This window comes from Leuciscus leuciscus (assembly GCF_965113295.1).
Source record: "Leuciscus leuciscus genome assembly, chromosome: 9".
Classification (NCBI taxonomy): Eukaryota; Metazoa; Chordata; class Actinopteri; order Cypriniformes; family Leuciscidae; genus Leuciscus; species Leuciscus leuciscus.
The window spans coordinates 24,078,444-24,101,555 of record NC_138733.1 but is presented as its reverse complement, the minus strand read 5'-3'; positions in this window follow the sequence as shown (position 1 = coordinate 24,101,555).

Sequence of the window (23,112 nt, the reverse complement as noted above, 5' to 3'; positions counted from 1 at the left end):
AGCCTCAGCGATATCGCCTTGTACGGGACGAAGAACAAACTAAAACTGCCCTTCAGCAGTCTGAAGGAAGAGTTTATGGTAACCCGATCAAGAGAGGTGCTACTGTACAGAGACTCAAGTGACATCAAGGTCTCTTCGGCAGGCATAGAGGTCAGAACCGGCAGGAAGTGGAAGGCCCAAGAGGCAGTGGACCAGGCTGAGTCACGGCTGCGACACAGTGAGCTGGTGGGGGAAGTGGCATCTGGACGGGCAGGACTCGGGAGCAATCCAAGACCTCGCTTTAACAAGGCCCAGGGAAAGGAAAGGCGACAGCTGATCCAAGATGAGGTCCGAGCTGGGGTGGAAGAAGCCCGCTGCAGTAGGATAGTAGGGATGCGGCAGCAGGGGGCATGGACCCGATGGGAGCAGGTGGCAGACCGAAAGATATCGTGGACAGAATTGTGGAAGTCTGAGCCACACCGGATAAAATTCCTGGTTCAGTCTGTCTATGATGTCCTCCCCAGTCCATCCAATCTTTTCCGCTGGGGCCTGGCAGATACACCACTGTGCCCACTCTGCCAGAGAGGAGGTTCATTGGAGCACATCTTGAGCAGCTGCCCAAAAGCACTGGGAGATGGGCGCTACCGTTGGCGCCACGACCAAGTGCTGAGGGTCATTGCTGAGGTCATCAGTACTGGGATCACCTGCAGTAAACACCAGCAACCAGCAAGACAGAACATCGTCTTTGTTAAAGCCGGGGAGAAGCCACATCAGCGCTTGAAGGAATCAGGGGGGCTGTTCGCAACAGCAAAGGACTGGCAGCTGAAGGTCGACCTAGGGAGACAGCTCAAATTCCCAGGAAACATCGCGGCGACCACGCTCAGGCCAGACATTGTCCTGGTGTCAGAAAAAACAAGGCAAGTGGTCCTGCTGGAGTTGACTGTTCCCTGGGAAGACCGGATGGAGGAGGCATTTGAGAGGAAGAGGGCCAAGTACGAGGAGCTGGCAGGCGAATGCCGAAGCAGGGGGTGGAGGACCCGATGCAGTCCTATCGAGGTCGGGTGCAGAGGATTCGTCGGCCAGTCACTCATCAGGGCTCTCAAGATGCTTGGAGTGAAGGGACTGCACATCAGGAAAGCCACCAAGAATATCACGGATGCCGCTGAAAAGGCGTCAAGATGGCTGTGGATCAAGCGGGGTGATCCGTGGATTGGACAAGCTACTCAGACACAAGCCAGGGTCTGATCAACCCTGGCTGGGTCGCCTGGGCGAGGGTGTATGATGTTGTGAGACCCGAAACACCCAATGAACCCAGGATACATCACTGATGATGAGTCTGAGTTGCACCAGAGGTGTATTTCAAGAACTGCATAAAAAAAGAAAAGAATCATGGCATATTTATTATTAACTATTTGGAACTATTTAATTTAATTTACTGTAAATAATCATATTTTTCAAATAGCTTAGAATAAGTTGAATCTTTTCATTGTGAAAATTTTAATTTATTCAGTTAAAAGGTGAATTGATGATGATAAATATCCTCATTATTGTGTATTTAAAACACATTCAGTTTATTGGTACTATTACAGATTTTTTTTTTTACCTGTTTCATTTATGACAAATCACTTTAAGTTTATTAATTTGTTTATGTTCAAATGTGTAATCCAAATAGAATTTAAATGCAATTCAAATACATACATTTTAAATGTAGGCCTTTTATTCGTGAAGAATACAAATGCTCAATTAAAAAAGAGTTTAATCAATGATATCAATATATAATCATTATAATTAATGAAGCCTCTTGTTGCTTATTGTTTTGTCAGCCACCACAGGTGATCATACACCAAAAAAATTATAATCAGGTGTGATAAATTAATAGTTCATCTTCCATTCCAGATTATGGAAACATTATTGTTTTGTGCATTACGTGCAAATTCATTTTGTATGCCAATACCCACATGCAGCAAGTCTGAATGGAAATTTGAGGATATAAATCACATTTTATTTAGTTTTTGTTACAGGCGCTGCAGGAATACAGAAGCAGCCTTGAAACGCACATTCTTGAGTACAAATGAGCCGCTGTTGTTGTTTAGTTTCTTGGCTGATAAATACTTTATTCTAGAAGTTGTTTTGATGATATTCTTGACAATATTGTCAGTTGTCACACAGTAACCGGACTCCAGGCGATCAGAGCAACACTTAGACACCTCTCACAGCAATGTAGTGTGCACGAGTGTGAGTTTTGCCTACTCAGACATCAAGGGACTTTTCTCTCCCGGATGCTCAAGGACACAGAAAAGTGCTTTTTTTCCAGACGTGCTGTCACTTCAGTCAGACTTCAGCTCTCATCTTTCCGGTTGAAAGCAGCTGTTGCTAAAGATATAAGGGGTGTGGGGACTGCTCCTCTGTCGTCATATTCACCACGATCCTCCCACAACCACAGCGTCATCTTTACTGTCACAATCCTCCTGTGCAGATCCACCTGGGGAATTTGAATATTTTTTGAAAGATATGGGGGGTAAATAAAAAAATACTTTTTTTTAACACAACTGTTCAAAAGTTTGGGGTCAAAAAGATTATTTAATGTTTCGGAAAGAAGTCTTCTATGCTCACCAATGCTGCATTTATTTGATCAAGAAAAAAAGTAATAAAAACTGTTAAAATATTATTATAATTTAGGAATAAACATTTTAATACATTTTAACATGTAATTAATTCCTGTGATGGCAAAGATGATTTTTCAGCAACCATTTAGTCTTCAGGACCCTATTTTAACAATCTAAGCACTTAAAGCGCACGGCGCAAGTGCACTTAGGGCGTGTCTGAATCCACTTTTGCTAGTTTAACAGCGGGAAAAATGGTCAACGTGCTCGCCGCATGGTCTAAAAGGGTTGTCCCTATTCTCTTAATGAGTAATGGGTGTGTTTTGGGCATAACGTGCAATAAACCAATCAGAGTCTTATCTCCCATTCCCTTTAAAAGCCAGTTACGCTCACGCCATGGCGGATTTGCTAATTACATGGCGGAATTTGCAAGCAGAAAAACTGAACGCTTCTCTAGCGAGGAAACGGATTTGCTCGTGTGCGAGATTAAAATGTGCGAGCAGACCATCTACAGGACAAAGTGTACGTGCATTGTGGACCCGCCTATTGGCGCACATTACTAACGCTTTCTATTTAAACAACGTGGCCCAAGACGTGAAAATGATAACTGCGCCAGGCTGAAACTAGCGAAAAACACTTGCATCGCACCTGGTGCCGCATTGTGCTGGGTGTATGATAGGGCCCTCAGTGTCTCATGATCTTTTATCATAATATGCTGATTTGATGCTCAAGAAACATCTATTCTTATTATCAATGTTGAAATATATATATAGGATCTGGCTATATAGTGGAGCGGCTAAGTGATATAATCGTTCAGTTTATGATACAAGCGTGAAAATTGGCATGAGCAGTCTCCATGGGTCACTTGACAAGAAAATTGTCCGAGCCACTTGAAATTTCAAGATTTTTCTTTTTTCAAGATGGCCAACACCTTAGTGGAGCAGTTAAGTGATATAGTGGTTTATTTGGTGATACAAGCATGAAAATTGGCATGAGCAGTCTCTGATGGTCACTAGACAATAAGCCACCCACAGCTACTTGAAATTTCAAGATGGCGGCCATTTTTCAAGATGGCCGACACCTTAGTGGAGCAGTTAAGTGATATAGTGGTTTATTTGGTGATACAAACACGAAAATTGGCATGAACAGTCTCTGTGGGTCACTTGACAATAAGCCTAGGTGTCAGGTGGCGGCCATCTTGAAAAATGGCCGCCATCTTGAAATTTCAAGTGGCTCGGACAATTTTCTTGTCAAGTGACCCATGGAGACTGCTCATGCCAATTTTCACGCTTGTATCATAAACTGAACGATTCTGCCAAACATAAGCACTTAGCCACTCCACTAATACAGCAGTGCATATTTTTATTAAATATTTGTGTCATTTCCAGCACTACAAACAGGTTTGCCCCTAATATGTTTTTTTTATATATATATTTTTTTTATATTGGTGACAAGAATGACAAGACATCAGTGACAGTAAAGAGGAAATTTAGCTTTAGCAATACAAAGTTGTTTTGTTCCAAAGATGTTTAAAATGTTGTATCCATCACTGTCATTTCCACCTCATAAAGCTATTAAACTCAATACATAATTCGAGATGTAATGGAAATTACATTTTGTAAATATTGGAGGTTTATTACAAAAATGACAGAATTCATTAATGTTCATTCTTGCAGACATTGCTGCAAGAGAGTTTAATATGCAGCACAAATTTCCAATGTGTCAGGCAATTTTTTGTTTTCCTGAATAATGGCTTTGTGTGCCTTTGATTTTGTTCCCAACATCATAAATTCAGTGTGAAATATTTCTTACAGCATGAGAAAACCTTGCTCTTTTCAATGCAACACCTGAAATCCTGGCGGTTCTCACACTGAATTAATTTGCTCTCACTAAATTGTCATAATCAATGGACATTTGTTATAGTCCATTTGTTTTCTACCTACCTTAACGTGGAGATAAACCTCTTCTGTCCTAGTCCTTCACTTATAATTGGAGTCTGCCTCTGTCTGCACGCGCTCCTTTCTCTTGCCTCATTAAACTGAGAATGGCGATCCTTAAAATCCCCAAATTACTGAGAAAAGCTTTTTATTTTCGCAGTAATATTTTGCCTGGCAGTTAAAAAAATAAATAAGGAGTCAGATTCTTAAAAATGATGTCAATCTTTTGTGACATAAAAATGAGAAACAGGAAAACAGCAGCAAATGATTTCTTTAAAACCAAAGCTACCCAGGAACTGTGAAAGATTACATTCCTCGATCCAATTTACAGTCTGAGGAATGTTTGCTAGGGTGTTAAGCCCAGAGAAGCAGTTATTACTTTCTGTAATGTAGTCTACAATATCACCATTGAATTTTCTATTTTCTTTCTTCTGTCTGCTGTGTTATCATCTTCAATATTGTATTGCAGGACACATCACATCCTGGAGCTATGGAGGGATATGGAGCTTATACCACAAAATGACTTCATAATGAGTGTCACGCAGAGCTGAAACAATGTTCTTCCGATGAATGCATGAAGTTTTGTTTTTTAACCGCTAGAGGGTCAAAGGTTACATATTTAAGGAAACACATTTCTTACGTGTGTCAAGTATTTTGAATTTAATGCAATCATAAATACGATCTAACACGGATGGATCTCTACCTGTCGCGATGACATAAAACACTCATGATATTTGAGTAACAATTACAGAAGAATAACATAAAGCATATTTTGTTACCTTTTAGAGCTTGGAACGGTTCCGTTTGAGCAGATGTTTTATACCATCATCACTGTCCTCGTCAATAGCTCATTTCCCAGTACATTCAGCATCTGGCTCATATTCACGATCACAAATATATTCTCAAAACTATAATTTTCAACCTCTTCAAAATTAATATTTTGATCGCTGACAGCTTCTTCACCAGATCCACCATCAAGTGACAGTGACACTAATATTTGATTGCGTTCAGTACTTGCTCTGCTGTAAATTGCTGAGCCATTTCAAGTTTTGCTGATGATACTTCCTATTCTTTTGTTTTCTGCCAGCGGTAACTATAAGTGAAACATCACTTCATCATTGTGTATCAGACATCGCCACCTTGTGGAATAAATTCATCAAAAATGAAATTATTGTTGTGCAGAAAAAATATACTTACACTGTGACGCATCTTGGGTCGTGTGTGACCTTATACCATCTTTACAAAAAATGAATGGGAAAATGGACATTCTTGTTGTATTGTTTATAATGAATTGATTGAGGAATACTAAGAAGGTTAATGTCTAACTTAAAAAAATGTATGAGGAGGAGGGTAGTGAATGACGTCCCGGGTCACTAAAGACCCGAGGTATGAGTTTAAGGGTTAATCGCTAATAGTAAAGTGCCCTTTCGGTCATATTGCCCCCCGGAACGTGATTTCTAGCGAGGGGGACCACAACCACCAACGCGATGTCACCCATACCCATCAGAGGTCCATTCACGTCTATTAGAAATATATTTTGGCCATATATTTTCAAATATTTCAGAGATTTTCTTCTTTTTTTTCCTTCTTTTTTTGGGCTTGTTAAACTAGTTAAGAAGTCTGATAGGGACACCAACATGCTAGAAACCAGCCTCTAAAACACAGTGGTGCATGATAAATCTCCTCACTTTGCTTCTTCTCTCTGCCTACGTCTTTCTGTCTCTCTCTTTATCTCTGTATTTTTTTCCTCTCAATCTTTACCTCTTTGGTTGGCTCTAAGTTGGTCCCAAGGCATGATGGATCCCCACATGGCTGATCAATAAAGTCCCAGGCATCAGACGGTTGAGGAGATAAGCCTCTGAGATGAGGTCACGGTGCCCTGGCCAACTTTATCTTGCTTGTCTCCGTCAGCAAACAGGCAGGTCAATGCTCACCACAGGGCAGCTTTTATGTCGGTAACTGGCAAACGCCCGCAATATTGTGCAATTTTCAAACATCTCACTTCGAGTGCCTCTATTGATTTGTGTGTGTGTGTGTACCTGTGACACAACAGATGTGAGACCACCAGGGGAAACACTGCATCTGTTCTATCATGGAGGCCGTACACATGCACCATGCGTTCGATAGTCCCAATGAGCCGTAAAATGTAAAACTGACTAATTAGAAACATTAGTGCTCACAAGGGAAGCGATAATTAGAGATATAGAGTTGAGTCTTTAAAGAAGACCGATTTCCACACCTCACAAGTGCTACAGGCTACAAATGATTCACTCTATAGACTGGCAATTCTTTCCGTGTTGCACTGAAATTAGGTTCGCCACACTGCAGAGTGTGACAATAGGCATGCACAACCCTATGGAAACCCATTTCCACCACAGTTGAGTAAAAATGTGATTCTTCAAGTCATATTTTAATCAGAAGCTTTATAATTATTATTACTTTCTCATAGTAATAAATAAGCATCTAATTATATTGAGAAACCTTCTCATTATGATGACTTAGCATCTAATAATAATGAGAAACTTATAATAATGAAATAGCATCTTATAATAATCATAAAGTTTTTCATAAATTTATCCTAATGACTTGGTGACTCAAAATTATGAGATATTATGTCATTTTGAGAAAGTTTCTCAAAATGAAGTAGCCTATATGTCATACTTATGATATTTTTGTCCTCAGTATTGACATAACTCATGATTATGAGAATTTTTCTCATAATGGGGCAGTGAGTCCAAATCATAGGCGGATTAACCAATTGGGTAAGTGCCATGGGGAACCACGCACATGTTTTTTTTCTCTTTTAAAACAAGCAATTTATTTTCAAACGTATTTCTAGCCTAGGCCTACTTTTATTATTTTCATAATTTAATTCCTTTTTTTTTTGGGCCATATTACGCCAGTGTGTCGAGTGTTTTCAATTACTTACAGTGGAAGTTGAGCTTTCAGCGAAGCTATACGTCTATATGAACTGAAAACGCTCGCTCTGCTCGCACTATAGACCTTATGCGCCAGAGAAACGAGGGCATTGCCATCTTTAGAATATTGTCTTCTAACTTCCGTTTTGCGGTCGCTCTGTATATTTCTATGGCATTGCTGTCCAGGAGTAATTAGCTTTTGAAGTGGATTTACTTAATGTAAAGTTAACGAAAGTTATCATGAGGACTGTGATGTTTAAAGCAGTCAGTCGACCGGAAATATTTTAAAACGAGCCGTTCATTAATAAACACGCAGAATCGCTGTGAAAATACAGACCGGAAGTCAAAAGACAATGAGCGCAGCACTGAAAAAGGGCGGGGCTACACAAGGTCTATACAGGCTAGTGGAAACGCACCATACAGATTCTGAGAGAGTGTTGTGTGGTTCTCTTACGAGAGGTACTCTCGTACTGCGTAAATCTTACGCTAGGGAAAATCTCTTTTCCGCGAGATACTGAAGCCAAAAAATTATCCTTAATTTTGAAATAATGTAAAACGCGTTGCGGCAGCATGCAGACATAGGCGAGACAGCTCGCGCGCCTATTGGCTGCCCTGCGGCAACTGCAGCAGCCTATCGATAAGGCCCTATCGTGCCGAAACGGGCGTGGCCTGGGGCTATAAATATAGCATCGAAAGGCTAGCTTACCGATTTTTCATCTCTTCAGCGGAGCTCACGCATCGCTGGATCCAGAGAGAAGAAGCCGCGCCGTGGAAAAAGCATTTCAGCGGGACGAGTTCGGTACCTGGAGTCGCTGGCCGCGCCGCCTTCAACCGCCGTTCCTGCTACGCTATCCGGCGTCATATCCTTTCATTGCATAGTGTGTGTTCGCCGCCGCGACTCACACTCCTTCTCTAAAAGAGCAGAGCGTCTTTTTCAAGATGTCTCGTCCATCCTGTGGCTCGTGCCGAGCCCCACTCAGCGACGGGGACCGCCATGTCATCTGCGTTTCCTGCCTGGGTGAAGGACATGCAGCTCTAGCGCTCGCCGACGGCGGATGCCCTCACTGCGAGCTTATGCCTATGGCGACTCTGAGGACTCGCATGGCAACCTTCCACGAGCCTGCACTTCCCGCTGCGACGCCGCGCCGTAAAAAGCGCCGTGCTCAGCGGATCCCTGAGCCTCCCACCGAGAAAAGCTCGCCGGTGCGCCTGCCAGCTTCGCCGTCTGCTTCACTCGAGTCTCTCACTCCCGGACAGTGGCCGCCGTTGGCCGCCGCTTCCGCCGGAGATGACAAGGAAGAAGCGGCAGTTTTCGAGGAGGACAACTGCTCTATCCTGGCTTCGGACAGCGAGGATTGGGCGAGCTCTGTGGACCTCGCCCCTTCTTCTGCCCGCGAGTCGTCAGGAAAACGGGCCAGTATTGAAGCTGAGCTGATGCGTCTGCTCACACAGGCCACAGAGAGCCTCGGCCTCGAGTGGTCCGCGCCCGCCGAGCCTACACGCAACCGTCTGGACGGTTGTTTCTTACAAGGGGACCGCGTTTCCACGCCCTCAAGACCCGCCCCGTTTCTTCCTGAGCTTCACGAAGAACTGGCAAAGTCTTGGAGCGCCCCTTTCTCAGCCAGGCTGCGCTCCTCTGCTTCAGCGGCATTCTCCGTGGTGGACGGTGCCAAAGACAGAGGATACCTCGCTCTTCCTCTGGTGGAGGAGGCAGTAGCAGCCCATCTTTGCCCGCCCTCTGCTGGACGGCGGACTAAGACGGCGCTACCTTCAAAAGCCTGCCACGCTACTTCTACCCTGCACAGTCGCGCTTACACCGCCGCTGGGCAGGCTGCATCAGCGCTACACACTATGGCCACTCTCCAGATCTTCCAAGCTAACCTTCTCCGAAAGCTGGACGAGGAAGGCACGGAAGCAGTCAACGTGGCGGATTTAAGGAGCGCTACGGACCTCGCTCTCCGCGCTACAAAATCCGCTGCACAGGCCATAGGGCGGAACATGGCCTCTCTCACCGTTGCTGAGAGACACCTCTGGCTGACGCTTTCAGAAATGCCGGACTCGGAGCGCTCTGTGTTCCTCGACGCCCCCGTTTCTGCTACTGGCCTCTTTGGACCGTCCGTCAAAGATTTTGCGGACAGATTCGCTGAGGTACAAAAGACGTCGCAGGCCATGAAGCACTTCTTGCCAAAGCGCTCTAGCTCCGTATCAGGCCGCTCTAAACAGCCGTCTGCTCGCAGCTCGCAGCCGCCGCCCCCCGCCGCCGCTTCACAGCGTCGACAGGCCCGGGACCAAAGACCACGCTCTCGCTCTGCCGGCCGCCGCCCCCCACAGCGTGGGACTCGGCCGAAGATTGAGATGAAGCCCGAGGCCTCAAAGTCTTCCTAGCCAGCTTAGGAAAACGACGGTGTTCAAGCCCCGCTGCGGCCGGGTTTCCACCAAAACTTCTCGCTCGTCCAGTTCCATTACATGCGACTGTTCCAGTGTACTCTGCAGTAAACAAGTCGGTTACATTACCCGCTTGCCTGTACACAAACGCCGTTTTCACGGCGACCCAGATAAATCCTGTAAAGAGCGTATTTTCTGGTATTCCGGCCACGGCCGACGGTGTTATGAGTGTAGTAAAAATGCCCACTGCCCAGTGCCCATTCCTACACACAGACACAGCCCGCCCCACAGGGCTCGCGCACATAAAATCGACTCATGTCGATTGCGCACAGAATGTAGTGAGCGTGCCCACATCCCAGTGCCCACAAACACTACACGCTGCATGTCTCTCGGTTTCTGTAAAAACGAAACCAACACACATACAGCCGACTCAGGTCGATGGTGTTTTCAGTGCAAATGTGCCCGCTGTCCTGCGCCCACATTCACTCACAGACATGACGAATCCCTCGGTTTCCCCCACGCTCGCCGTCTCTCAGCTACCTGCCGTGAGAGAGCCGAGCGCGGGCGAACCGCCCGCTGTGATCAAAACACTCCCCGCCTCGAGCGCTGCAAATGCGGTGTCTATAATACAGCATACCGAAGCTCCCCGGTCGCCACTATGTCACGACCAGAGCTCCGATCTCATTCAACCCTTAGCTATGCATGCACATGCGTGGGCAAAGCTTCCCGGTGTATCAGAATGGGTGCTGAACATTATAGAAAGAGGCTATTCGCTACAGTTCGCTCGACGTCCCCGCCGTTGTGCGGTGCGAGTCGAAACCACGGTAGAAAAGGAAGTAGCAAGTGTACTTCGTACCGAAATTGCGAAACTGTTGAGCAAAGGGGCAATAGAGCCTTTATCTCAAGCTCAGAGCGAAGGGGGGCTATACAGCAGATATTTTCTGGTTCCGAAAAAAGACGGGGGTCTCAGACCCATTCTAGATCTAAGACAACTGAACGAAGCGCTTTCAAAACGCCGGTTCAGAATGCTCACAACCAAGAAAATCCTCACGCAAATTCGCCACGGGGACTGGTTTGTGTCAATAGATCTGAAAGACGCGTATTTCCAAATACAAATAGCGTCACGTCACAGGCGATTTTTGAGATTCGCCTTCGAGGGCCAGGCTTATCAATACACAGTCCTACCGTTTGGCCTGTCCCTAGCACCCCGTACATTCACGAAGTGCATGGACGCAGCCCTCGCTCCCCTGAAACTTCGGGGAATGCGAGTTTTGAACTACTTGGACGATTGGCTGGTTCTAGCTCAGTCACATACGGAGCTCATAGAACACAGAACCATTTTACTCGAACATCTCGAGAATCTGGGTCTCAAAGTCAACTGGGCGAAAAGTTCACTGTCTCCCAGTCAGAGAATATCTTTTCTGGGCACAGAACTGGACTCGCTGTCAATGACAGCTCAAATATCGCTACAGCGCAGATTGACTATTCAGCGCATGACAGAAACCTTCCGCCGCGGCACTATAGTCCCGCTAAAGAAGTTTCAAAGGATGCTCGGTCTCATGGCAGCAGCATCCACAGTTCTCCAGCTGGGTCTGCTTCGCATGCGCCCACTGCAGTTCTGGCTACAAGCGCGAGTACCGCGTCGAGCGTGGACTTCAGGTCTCTTTCGCCTCAAGGTCGATCAAAAATGCGTCTCAGCACTGATACCCTGGAGAGCGACCGACTGGTACCAGTCAGGTGTAAGCCTGGGGACTTCCTCGACTGTGAAGGTGGTGTCCACGGACGCCTCCACCTCGGGATGGGGAGCACTGCTCGAGGGCAGACCGTTTTTCGGCCAGTGGTCAGAACGGGAAAAGCTTCTGCACATAAACTGCCTGGAAATGATGGCAGTCGACAACGCGCTGAGGCGCTTTCGTCCCCAAATAGCAGGACACCACGTCTTGGTCCGCTCGGACAACATGTCAGTGGTAGCCTACATAAATCGCCAGGGAGGCATCACATCCCGAAACCTGTACAGGTTAGCGAAACGCCTCCTGGTATGGGCTCAGCACAATTTGCGCTCGCTCAGGGCAGCGCATGTGCCTGGCCACCTGAATGTGGGACCAGACAGACTGTCCAGGAACAATGTTCCAGCAGGAGAATGGTCACTGCATCCGCAGACAGTCCAACTGCTGTGGCAGACATTCGGCAGAGCAAAGATAGACCTGTTTGCGTCTCAAGAAAATGCTCACTGCCCGGAATTTTTCTCCAAGAGCAGGGATGCGCTGGCCCACGTCTGGCCCCGCTGCCCGCTCTATGCTTTTCCCCCCATCACGCTCCTACCTCAGGTATTAGAGCGGATCAGGGAAAGCAGATGCTCAGTGTTACTGGTTGCTCCGTTCTGGAAGAACCAGGCTTGGTTCCCAGTTCTTATGCAGCTGACGAGCACTGCCCCATGGCCAATACCAGTGAGGAGGGACCTCCTCTCTCAAGCCAGGGGCTCGATCTGGCATCCTCGCCCGGAGCTTTGGTCCCTACATGCGTGGGCCATCAACGGGTACCCTCTGATATCCCAGAGGGAGTGTTAAACACGATCATGCAGGCTAGAGCTCCCTCTACGAGACGGCTCTATTCCTCAAAATGGTCAGTGTTCTCCAGCTGGTGCACAGCACGCGGCTTTTCACCCCTGGACTGTGGAGTGACGGAGGTTCTCTCCTTCCTACAAGAGCTACTGGATGAAGGCAGAGCCCCATTCACGCTCAAAGTCTATGTGGCGGCTATAGCAGCGTTTTCCAAACCAACGCTTGGTCAGTCACTGGGAAGGAACGATCTGGTCATTCGGTTCCTTAGAGGAGCTAAGAGGTTAAATCCTCCCAGACCTCCCTCAGTCCCCATATGGGACCTTTCTACGGTCTTGGAGGCCATGAAGGGTGCCCCATTTGAGCAAATCCAGTCAATAGATATCAAACACTTGTCTTTCAAAACGGTGTTTCTTCTGGCTCTCGCTTCAGTGAAGCGCATAGGGGACTTACAAGCGCTCTCAGTGAGCGCGACGTGTATGGAGTTTGGGCCAAATGACTCGAAAGTCATACTCAAACCAAGGCACGGGTACGTCCCTAAATCCCTCAACACACCGTTCAGGGCCCAGGTAATTTCCCTGTCTGCCCTGCCGGTCTCTAACGAGGAGAAGGACGCCAGCTTCCTTTGCCCAGTCAGGGCGTTAAGGGCTTATGTGTCCCGCACGTCTATCTAGAGTCTATCTAGATGGATAGTCGATGCTATAGCGCTGGCTTACACCTCTAAGGGCTTGCAGTGCCCATTAGGTGTCAGAGCGCACTCCACGAGAGGCGTGGCCTCGTCGTGGGCTTGGTCTAGTGGGATTGCCTTGCAAGATATCTGTATGGCGGCAGGCTGGGCCTCCCCGTCTACATTTATAAGGTTTTATAACCTAGAGGTTCCCGCTCTGCAAGCTAAGCTGCTTTCAGTCTAAAAATCGGTACTGTCTGCCCCGAGTGCGTCTGGCCCAGAATACCGAAATGGCTCGAGCAACGCTCGTTTTAGATTGCGCAGCTCTATGGGCAGTGTGTAAGACTATATTCATCAGTCCAGGCCGGGGTCGCCCTGACTGAATAAAATACCATCACTATAACTGTTTCTTATAGGATGCTGCATTATAGGAATGATGCTATTCTAGCCACTCTTCCTGGGCTCTCTGTGAGTCACTTATGATCATGTACTACATGAGCCCGGGCACTTGCCCTTGGGACTTTGGTGCTGGATCATAGCATGCACGGCGTTTTACACTGTTTCCCCTAGCGTAAGATTTACGCAGTACGAGAGTACCTCTCGTAAGAGAACGTACTCGGTTACTAACGTAACCTCGGTTCTCTCTAGAGAGGAAACGAGTACTGCGTATCTTGCCGTGCCTGCGCACGCTCCGGTTCGCTCCGGCGATGAAAAACCGGTAAGCTAGCCTTTCGATGCTATATTTATAGCCCCAGGCCACGCCCGTTTCGGCGGGACGTGACGTATTGGGCGCGAAGCGCCCCCATTGGTGCTGACGTCACGATAGGGCCTTATCGATAGGCTGCTGCAGTTGCCGCAGGGCAGCCAATAGGCGCGCGAGCTGTCTCGCCTATGTCTGCATGCTGCCGCAACGCGTTTTACATTATTTCAAAATTAAGGATAATTTTTTGGCTTCAGTATCTCGCGGAAAAGAGATTTTCCCTAGCGTAAGATTTACGCAGTACTCGTTTCCTCTCTAGAGAGAACCGAGGTTACGTTAGTAACCGAGTACGTTTTGTGTGTTTTGCTCCTCTCAATCAAAATGAAACTGCCTCGTGACGCTCATGTATGTGTGAATCTACTACACAGCATCAGCCTTGCACTTTCACGTTGTACTTTGCTAAAAAGTTGCAGAAAGAGGCAGAGTGTAAACGATACATTTTATTTTCAGTTCAAAACCTCACAAAACCATGTAGCTATAGAGATGTTATTGCAAAATCAGCCTAAACCCTTGGCATGTTTGCATTTCATTTTTCAATTGTATAGATTGATATATAGATTAGTTCAGTTTTTTTAAAACAGTATTTTGCAGCATGCTTTGTTCAAATTTATATTGTATGTTGAAGTGAAACAGATATTTATTATATGATGCCTGTAACAGTTGGGTTCACTAGTTCTAAAATGTGTAATGTTGCATACAGTGGCGGATTAAGACTCTTTGGAGCCCCTGGGCACTGACACCTAGAGTGCCCAGGGGCACCAAAGAGTCTTAATCCGCCACTGGTCAAAATCATGAGATTTAATTCTCAATATTTACATTTTTATTTGAAAGTTTCTCATTGTGAGATAGTGGGTGATAATTATAAGATTTGTTCCCTCAATACTTACTAATTACGAGAAAGGTTCTCATTATTATATGATACTTTCTCATATTTAGTGACTTAATATTCATAATAATGAATTGGCATTATTATAGTAATCATAAACCTTTTCGTAATAATGACCTAAAATCATATAATAATTAAAAACTTTCTCATCATTCTTATAATTATGAGATATTAAGTCATTATGAGTTATGAAATATGAAAAAATATGTAATTTACTCATTATTATAAGAATGTTTTTCATTATGAGTCTTATTATGATATTTTTTCTTAGTATTGACATATTTATTCTTAATTATGTGAAAGTTTCTCATGAGATACCAAGTCATAAAGTTAGTTTTTTTTCAATTATAAGAACTAAATCATAATTATGAGAACTTTTCTTATTATTATGATTTACAGAATCACATTTTTTTACACAGCTGTGGCAGAAACAGATTTCTCTACAAACCCGGCAGCCTCAGATTTTAGAACTTGTTTGTTAAACATTGAAATAAATGATGTGTTCAATTCAAATGTGTTGTTATACTCAATTATATGCCAGACTGCCCCAATATCGCAAGATCGTTCAGGCATTTGCAAAATCTTCTCTCAATGTGATGTTTTAATTGGAGGGTGGGCACAACCGATACAAGACTGCCAAGCATTAAAGCAATTGCAGCTTACAAATACAATAAGTTATACTTTATATAATTGCCTGATGTGGTCCAACAGCCGGCAGAAGGACAAAAGGAATGTGTAATTAAATTCTCTTTACAGCATCGTAATTTTTGTGAATAATTGCAGCACACAGGAAGGGAATACACAGTAAAATGTGTCACCTGAGGAGATGGAGGCTGTAAAACATTAATACTTGCAATTAAGCTAGATCTCTGTGGCATGCTAATCATCTGTTAAGACACCCAGTGTCAGGACAGAACAAAAAAACATCCAGCATGGAACTAAATATGGCAGCAGTCGGGCTGAATATCGCTGCTTGTTTTGGCCATGGAGACAATATCTAAATGCACATGGGGGTTTGTGGGAAATGTGCTTGAGCAAAAAAGCAAAAGTGACCTCTTTTAATTCACTCATCCTTGTCTCATCAACTGTTTTAGAGTCAGTGCTGACGTCTGATGCCTCTGTCTGGTGCTGTTAAAGAGGAATAGCTTGGCTCTGGTTCAAACGTTAATGACACAAGGGTTGAAATGATGTACATCACTGAGCTTTCATTTTAGCATTCATTTTTTTCTCATTCAGTAACTTTGCATGTATTTGTACAAACAATGTGGGAACGTTTTCACACATAAATCATGATTATTGTTTTCTATTTTTACTATTTAGAAATGACCTTAGAAACAAGTTAAGCTGTTACATATAAACACTACCATTAAAAAAATATGGGGTCAGTAAGAGTTTTTGGGGAAAAAAGAGGAAAAGTTTATTTAGCAAGGACACATTAAATTGATTAAAAGTGACAGTAAAGACTTTTACATTTCTATTTCAAATAAATATTGTTCTTTTAAACTTACAATTAAACAAAGAATCCTAAAACAATGTATCGTCCTTTCCACTAAAATATTAAGTAGCACTGTTTTCAACATTGATAATATAATAAATGTTCATTGAGCAGCAAATCAGTATATTAGAAGGATTTCTGAAGGATCATGTGACACTGACGACTGGAGTAATGATGCTGACAATTCAGCTTCACCATCACAGGAATAAATTACATTTTAAAATATATTAAAAAAATATATATATTTAAAATGGAAATAGAGTTACAATATTACTGTTTTCATGTAATTTTGATCACATAAATGCAGCCTTGGTAAGCATGAGAGATATATTTACGCTATTGTACTACATTAACAATGAATCATTTAGCAGATGCTTTTATCTAAAGTTTTATCCACAGTAGACACTTCTGTTGGCTCGGACCGATGGCTTTGTTGCCCGCGTGCATCGATGAGCCTTGGATGCCCAACACCCTGTCACTGCCCGGTTTGTGGTTTGTCCCTCCTCAGACCACTGTTGGTAAATTCTCACCACTGCTGACTGGGAGCAACCCACAAACCTTGCCATTTCAGAGATTGGCTACTCTGACTCAGTCGCCTTGCCATAACAATTTGGCCCTTATAATCTACCTATACATATGTGTCCTTGTTAGTTGATGATCAATGATATTGATCATTGATCATCCCCTTCAGCAACCTTTTCAGCCGTGACTTATTCACGATACAGCACTAGCCTCGAGTACCTTATTGCTTTTATAAAACGGTTACCACACAATACAAATATTAAAGCCGAAAAATATGTATGTAAGACAATCTTTGCCCCCATCTATTGGCGAAATAATGTATGTAACTTCTGTTGCTGTTTACGGTCAGGGACAATTTTTTCCAGCGGAAGGAATGCTTTTAGTGATTTTACTTCATGAAAGTTGCATAGATACATATTTTTCGGCTTTAATATTTGTATTGTGTGGTAACTGTTTTACAAAAGCAGTAAGGTACTCGAGGCTAGTGCTGTATCGTGAATAAGTCACGGCTTAACAACGCCCTTCAGCCGTGACTTATTCACGATACAGTACAGCCTCTCGTACCGTATTGCTTACATATATACTGTATAATAAGATTTTTTTATTTTTTTTTATACTATATAGTTGTAAGACTGGAAGAGAGGGAAACTCTCTGAGAAAACAAAGGAAATTAACATTTAGCCTAAACTCTCTTGTGAAGTTAGCATCACCATTTGAGACGCAAGAATCATCCTAATTTACATATCTTTACCCCTTCCCCCATTCCTTCTCTCTCTCTTGCTGAGATCACCAAAATTCACCCAAAAATCGATATGGTTTAATGTGAATAATTATCATATTATACATGTTTGGTATCATTTGAAATGTCTCAGTGCAACTGGTACAAATGTCTCATTCCCAAAGAAGTAAGCCAAAAGGTAAAAAAAAAAAGTACTTAAGAGTTAACTTGCACACAGAGGATTGTGTGTCTTCCAGGCAAATGGCATCCTGCCCAAAAGGTGTAAACTCTGAATGCAAATTCCCATTGTTAGCAAATGTTTCAATGTGAAAGAAGTTTCTGTCTATATAAAGAAATGCAGCGAGAGGCTCAGCGTGATTTGTAGCTTAAATTAGCCTGTGATGCGGAGTGTGGGCAAGACACTCAGCATCATGTATTTTCTAATGTCAGGTTCGCATCTTTTCTCTTTATTCCAGAGGATTTGATGTTTTGTAATTATTATATTTGAACTGATTATGAATTGGCATGATACATTTACCTGACATAATAAATTGTTACATTTGATTTTATTCTGACTGACTCTGAAATTGTTTCAAGTAGATTAAACAGATTCGTATGTTATCGCAAGTACCGCGTCAGACTAGTACTAACAACTAATATTTGGCACTAATTCAAGTGTACTTGGTTCGCAAAGACAAGTGAATTTCCGTTTAGGACAGCCAAAATGCTGCTTGACCAACCTAAATTTGGGTGTGTCTTACCTCTGTTTTAATTTAATGTTACTTAAGATAAGTGTACGTGGGAAACCACGACATGGCCAATCCAAAGCTATTATAAGATAAGTAATATTGGTCGTCTTATATCTGTAGTAGTGGCCATACCTCTGCCTGAAGTAAACGTTGCTTTAAATTTAAGTGTATGCAAAACCATGGGTGCTATACCAAAGTATCTTTGATTGTGTAAGCGTGAATGGGACCATATATAGCCAAGTACCTCTGTTTAGTGACCGAAGCTGGCAAGCTTGTGATCTTGAGACCCGCGTTAAACAGAAGGCGTGAGAACCTCAAAGCGGGTAAAGAGTAGTAAAGATATATTTGGACAACAGGATTGTATTTGTTCTACTTCCTCCAGCGTTAATACTCTAGTGTGCCCTTATAAATGTGTAAAATAAGCAAACATTCGCATAAAGGCTAAAGAAACGGGTGCACTTAATAGTATTTCAAATGAAATTTGAGAGTAGGCAATAGGGGTCCACCCACTTAGTGATTTCTGGCCTCTATAGAGAGATATTTTCGTTTCTGTGATTCACATGAAAGCATATGACTTCTGAGTGCGCTGTGGTGAGGTCACAATCTGAGTGGCAGACCATTAAAATGCAGTCAATGGGTACTTTGCTTGATTTCTTAGCACTGATTATTCCCACAGACGATCTGGAGTCAGCTAAATGCTGTTTCTCATCAGCTTCGGTATCTGCTCACTCGTCCTTCTGAGGTCGAACTGCCAATCGGAAGAAGCACAGCCTTACAGTATGTCATGCAAGTAGATAAAGGGGGTGGTCAAAGGAACTTCATTTAAATAAAATTCTCTCAGCAATTCTAGTTTAAATTCACAAAGCTTTCAGTGTCATTTCTATTTTCTCACCAATAAAGATATAGCCAACTCAAAGTAACTAAATTTAGTGTGTGGTGTCAAACCTACTACCGACTCTCTTAGAGGTCTGTCACACTTACCAATTAAGACTGGAAGGGGTGACAGATTAAATGACTCTTCACTCTGATTCTCTGTCCCATAAAGCCTGCTGAAATAAGATCGGCAGCACGTTGCAAATTGAAATAGACTTAATTAGAATGTAATTTGTGGAGTAACTTTACCTTGTGAATGTGAATGACTGGGTTCTGCTAAAGTCACCATGAAATTAAAATGGAATTCTTTTTTTTTAAATGGACTATTGCAGTATTTATTAAAAATGATTTATCCATGGATATCATTCTTTTTTTCTTCTTTTTTTTTTCTTTTTATGTGCCCTCATAATATAACTTCCCCTCCCACTTGCAGCGACATCTCTTTACTTTTCTGATAATGTGTTTATGTGTGCGAGGGCAAGACAACCTGTCACTCACATGAGATTGTAGCAATAGCAAACCACAACTGTCCAATCAATTCCTGATGGAGAGTAGGCAATAGGGGAGTCTGACAAAATGAAGTCTACTATTTTTTGTTTTGTTTGAGAAGCTGTTTTACTTCGATATACTTCACAATAGGGAAGAAAAGACTATTGCAACTTCTTTATCATTCTCCCAAAGCCATTTTAAGGTAAGCAAATGCAGGCAAGCAGAACAGAGGCTATTTTTTTAAAGGTTGTCAATGGATGAGAGCCTTTACTGTGTTGAATAAACTGCTTTTGTGGGAAAACAGCTTATCTTTAAATTAATCGACAGCCTATCGGCTAATCTGCAACATTTATTGCCTTTAAAGGCACAATATGTATTTCTTTTTATTTAAAAATATAAAAAATCACTATATCTATGTTATATATTTTTTAAAGTTGTGTATTTACATTATCCCGACAGTTCCAATTAACTTCTAAATCCAGAGAAATTAATATTTTAATTCGAAGACACGGACCGTGTCTTTATTTCTGTTTTGTCGCCGTCAATGCCGTCATATCCGTGTTGTCTCTGGTTTCCGCTCGTGCTGCCATGGCAACCAGAGCTATGAACCAGAGCCCTCTGATAGTAACCAAACTGACGCGGACAACTGTGTAGTTCGCAATGTCTATTTGCACGCTGTTGTTGTTTCGTTCAAACATTATGGACCATGGCAAGCAGACTTTGGATAAAAAAGGAGAACTAAACCGAGAATCAATATCAGCGCGGTGTTTTCGAGATGTCGAGAGCTCCCATGGACACTAGGCTATATAAACGAGAGCTCCACGTCCGAGACTTCGACAACTCCTACATGTACTTTATTAAACAGGTGAGCACATTTACATAAAACTAATCAAGGTTATATAGTTCAACAATGATAAAATGTTAGAATATGATCTGTATGTTATTCTAATGTTGATCTAGCTAGCTTACTGCTAGTCTCATACAGGCAAACTAACGTTAACACATACATTTCAACACATTCAAATGCAGTTTAGAGTTATAGTGTAATGTTAGACCAAGTGAAACAGCGCTGCGTTACCTCTCAAGTTTAATTTGTCTAATAAACTGACCTGTGAGTAGTAATTCTGCGTGTAGTTCGGTAGAATGAAATGTCCATATTCCTTTTATATCCGCGGGACTCGCATCGCGTTTGGAGCTGATAGCTGTCTCTTAGCAATCCCGAACTGCTTCATATCACAGTCATGATAAAAGCATCGATGTATTCAGTAATCCATATACATTATTAGATCGGTCGGCTTGACGTTGACGACAAAATCCATAATTCATAGCAAATGTTGCGTCATCAATCTACGCCTTTGTTATTGTAAATAGGTTAGCGACCCCTAGTGGAGAAAAAATCCCATACTGTACGTTTAAACATTTGTTTTGGATTTATCTATTTTTAGAGTTTGCACCTAAAAAATACTATTAAATAAGAGAAGTCACAGACAATTTTGTGACGGATATGATTCAGTTTATGACAATTCTCATACATTTCTGTGGAATCTGCAAACAGTGATTAACTTAGACATTCAATAGCCGCTTTTCCACTGTCGGGCCAGTACGAGCCAGGGCTAACAGCGTGCCGGGCAGGGCCAATAGCCTCGGATCTCAAGCACCAAAGCCAAAATCAAGTTGTGTTTCCTCTGTTGGGCCAGAAGTCCTGCAGCGCTACCCTAAAACCCGTCCTTAACACGCCTCCATAAGAACGACGTCACACAACACCAGCTGACTGGAAACTATGCGGATGGAAGACCGCACTTTACTTCTCTGAACAGCGACACAACACTGTTACAGAAGCTAAAATGTGAAACACAGCATGACCTGTGTAGTCTGATTACAAAACAGATTTTTCTAATTTGTCAGTGCTTTGTAGTGAATCAAAAACAGTGCAACCAGTGTGACGGATTTAGAACAAAGGACTCTTATGAATCAGTTCTTTGAATCAAAAACATACAGCGCATCCAGTGTAGTCCAACTTCCTGGTGAATGATTCGAATGAGTCGATTCTTTGAATAGACTCAAACACATGCAGGATTCAGTTGTGGAACCACTATGACAAATTTTACAAATTTTGCAGAAATCACACCAGAATTTAAAACAGGTGCAATTTAACTGCATTATTGGGGAGAGAGTTCTAGCCTCAAAAAATATTTTGTATGCCCCACAGAGAATGTCAAAAAGAGTGTGTGGGTGACCCATGTAATAACTGTGTATTGAATAGTTCAGCTTTTATAACCTTTAAAAAAACAGAATTTTTCCTTGACAGCATGAACTGCCACTGAATAACATGTCTTCATGGAATGTTTCAAATGGCCTTTTAAACTCTATTATGAGAGAAAAAGCAAATGATGTGGAAGGGATAATAGAGACAGTTTGGTTCAGCGCTTCATCTTAATGTGTTTTTAGACTTGCAATAATTTTAGAATTGGACAAGTTCAAATGCCAGGTGTAAAGGTATACTTTTTTTTTTCTTTTTTTCTTTTCTGTTGGCTATAATAAGGTTTAATAAGGCTCAACAAGGCTAATAATTGAAATGTTACTGACTTAGTACATTTTGAACATTAGGTCTTGGCTTTTACTGCATTTGTTTTGTTGATGAAATGTCCCTGTTGTGCAGTCAAAATAATGGTTAGACTTCATCTGTGTCTGGACACAGTTCTATAAGATAAATGCTTATTCAAGTACAACATGAGTAGTTTGAGTTTGGAGCATTAGTGTAGTGATATTACAGATTGAGCTGAACAGCAGCCCGTGACTCAGCTGCACTCCACTGAACAGGATTACTTCTTTCTCTGGACCCACAAAACTTCTTAATAACATATTTATCTTAGAAATATGAAAAAATGTCAACCGCAAATATAGATTAATTACAGAATCCTCTCCACTGACATTCACATTCCTGAGTGAACCAGCTCCCTTACGGTAAACATAAGCAATCCTGTATGCTAATGATAACTTTGAGGACATGATTTAGAAAGATGGCATTATAATTACAGCTGTTCTGTTGTGTTTTCTCAATCTAGCTGTGTTAATTCATTAGAATACACATTTGGATTCATGCCTCATAAAAAATGTAAATGACAAATAATTCAAAATGTGATTTTTCATGCCCGCTTTCAAACACGTCTGTGGAGTTTTTGTCATCGCTAGATCATTTTTATGTCTAATTATGAAGCAGGACACATTTTCATCATTAAGCTAGCAGGAGCGGTTCTCAGTGGCAGCTCACAATGGCAGACAAGCACATGCTTCAGCTAACCTCAGAGGAATGCTGCCTTAATGAGGCCTGTAATTAGTGCAAGTCATAATATGCAAATTGAGATGTGCATAAAGTGCAAAGAAAAGAGGCTGGAAGTTTGGTGGAGTTTGAGGATTTGAGATGTTTATGTGTATCTATACCTCCATCGTGATTAGTGTTAATCTCATTTGCTTTGTGTATTTTCCAATGTTGACCTAAATTCTGATTAAGAGAGAAGCCGAATCCCAAGTGTACTTGCAGTGGTGGCAAAGAACCCAAATATTACTGGTAAC